The following is a 2,695-nucleotide window of genomic DNA, read 5'->3' on the forward strand; positions in this document are numbered from 1 at the left end:
GAAAGAAATACTGCAATATTTAGTACTTTTAAGCATTGAGAATTGCTCTTTTGTTAATTCTGATCATGAATGTTCTTGGTAGGTACATTTAATACTTTAGAAACTATACTGGATCATTATCAAAGTTTTTATTTGGATATTTTTTACAACTTATTCTTAATCTGTACTTGAAAATTGGATTTATTAACGAGTGTGAAAATATATTTTGATGTTTTTCTTTTGTATAAAGAAAAAAAATTTTCTTTTCATTTTTTTTTTGGAAAGTTTATTATTTTTTTCATTTTCTGATTTTCCTGCACGCTTTGTATATGGACATTTTTTCCGATTATTTTCTAGTGGAAATATTTAAAATAAAATATGTTAAATTACAATATTTTACATCGAAAAAGGGATTAAATATTGATGACATAATCTTTATGATTTTTACCTGTCGCTTTAAACAAATGGTTTCAAAAATATACATAACCAGTATTTAAATAATAAGGCTACAATATTTCTTAACTCATATTTCAAAGTTTGTTCTAGCCTGGTGTGTAATTTTGACTCGCATTTTGACTTTGTCCGATATCAGTAAAGTCCTTAAAAGAATTGCTCATCCTTGTCGAGAATATATATTTTTTATCTGAAAAATCCGTCGATATTTTCATTTGGCACTATTTAACTGTTTAATACGTATATGTAATACTACATGTATATAATCATAAAGTTTTCCCCATTCCAAAATAACTGGCTTAAGATGTGCTATTTGATCATTTATTTAAATATTTTTAAACATGTCTTTAACTTATGTCCAGTATTGATCATCTTTGCAGAATTTACAACCACAGGCCATGTTGAATTGGAGAAAAATGGGACGAGAGTCTTCAAAAATGCAGGAGTAGATATCAATTTGTCGGTGTCTTATATAGATTGCTTAATCAATTCCAAACAAATTTAGACTTACCAGGTTCTTGTACTTAACATGTGCATGAACTACATAGTTGTACTCTTGTTTTACAAATCATATCATATATTTCAATATCTGTTTTCCAATACCCAAAGTGAAAATTACAATGCCTTTTTAATGCCTAATTATGAATACGGATGGGCCTATATGTTGTCTCAGCATCTGCACGTCTGTCCCTGTGTCTATCGGTTTTCCGCTTTTTTTTCAAATCTTTTGCAGATAAGTGTGTAATTTTAACTGGTTAAGCTATAAGTTTATATATCGTTCCTCTTTCGTAAACTTGAATATTTTCTTTCTTTAAGCGTTTAATTTATTTCCTTTTCAGCTTTTTCATTTTCTTTTTTTCATTTTTCTTGTTTCAATTCTTTTCAGTGATTCCTTACAAAAATGACTTAATTATTTTTTTTTAACTTAGAGTGCCCTGTTGGACATTATTGCGTTAACTGTAGCCTAACATGTGACATCCCTTACTACGGATATCGCTGATTAACGGGAACGTGTGCATGTAATCGAATATCTTGTCAAATATCACCAGCATGTCACAGAATAAGAGGTAAGGATATAAATGGCAAGAGTTAAATTTAAACAAGGAACTCATGGTTAGATTTTCCAAAGTGCACTTCAAATTATAAGCATAATTCATGATATGAACAATCAAAATTATATAAATAAAAATTGATTTTCCTCCTTTTAATGATTCAGAATTAAATAACGATTATGCATGAACATTTTGTAATTAGTCGTAAAAGAGGCCAATATTTTATCCTACAAGTCGATGAACACTGCAGTAATGGGTTGGTTTTTTTTTTCATTCCACCTCTTCAAATGCATAAAGCTAGATCATCGTATTAATCTTTATCTCTAATATAGCTATAATTGTAAAACAAAAATAAAAGCCCTGGAAGTTGGAGGAAAAAAACAAAAGTCGGGTAAAACAATCCCTTAGTTTTAGACTCTTTTTGAGCTGACTGATACCGGAATTGTAACTGTTGAATTCAATATTAAACAGACTGACGTACCACTAATAATTGTGATTTATTAATGCATCTGAATTTTTTTTTATTTATTTAAATAGCTAATTAAAGGCATATATTATTATGATTTCAGAAACAAAGCAAATATCAATGGAAACAAAGACAACGGCAATGATATCCAACGAGAATATTGGAACTAACAAAGATATTCATGCAAAAAAAGATAAAAGGACTCTCATCTTCACCTCCGTTAACCGAAACTCTAACATCGCTACTGAGTAATAAAACTGACCTTGTAAATAAAAATACTTTTTCATTTCCATATATTTTGTGTTCGATTATTATACTTCCACTTCTGTTGGCATTGCAATATTTACATATAAGTATGCTACACCATGTTGTTTAGGTATGTTTCCTGTAGAAAGCAAGGGATTGCAAAGCGGACAAATTTAATTTGAACATGCCTATGAGCAGACGGACAGAATATATGTAAATACTGGCTACTGTCAACATTACGACATAATACAAGAAAATGGGCACCAATATTTGTTTCCAAACGACAGTGAAAATCCTATAAATCTTTGAAATCATCGTTTACATTAGAAAGTCAAGACAAAAACTATGACGATGTTGCTAACGTAATTTTATCGCGAAAATATTGATGGAAATTTTAATTAAAGAATTTACCAGTGCATATATATTGTTAGGTTTTTAAGAAAGTGAAAGGTTTTCAAAAGAGTCAAAAGCAAATTCAATCATTCAAAAGACTTTCAAT

The 2,695-nt window shown here is 29.2% G+C and overlaps 1 long non-coding RNA gene across 1 annotated transcript; it reads left to right on the forward strand.

Annotated features, from left to right (window-relative positions):
• The first annotated feature begins 811 nt into the window (after positions 1-811).
• Positions 812-2,244, forward strand: LOC134269945 (uncharacterized). Its single transcript, XR_009992685.1, has 3 exons — positions 812-877; positions 1,362-1,499; positions 2,054-2,244. It is a non-coding gene; the product is annotated as an uncharacterized LOC134269945 (long non-coding RNA).
• Positions 2,245-2,695: the final 451 nt, after the last annotated feature.

The sequence above is a fragment of the Saccostrea cucullata genome, unplaced genomic scaffold (genome assembly GCF_032062105.1).
Source record: "Saccostrea cucullata isolate Sc308-1 unplaced genomic scaffold, CSIRO_AGI_Scuc_v1 ctg2576, whole genome shotgun sequence".
Taxonomy (NCBI): domain Eukaryota; kingdom Metazoa; phylum Mollusca; class Bivalvia; order Ostreida; family Ostreidae; genus Saccostrea; species Saccostrea cuccullata.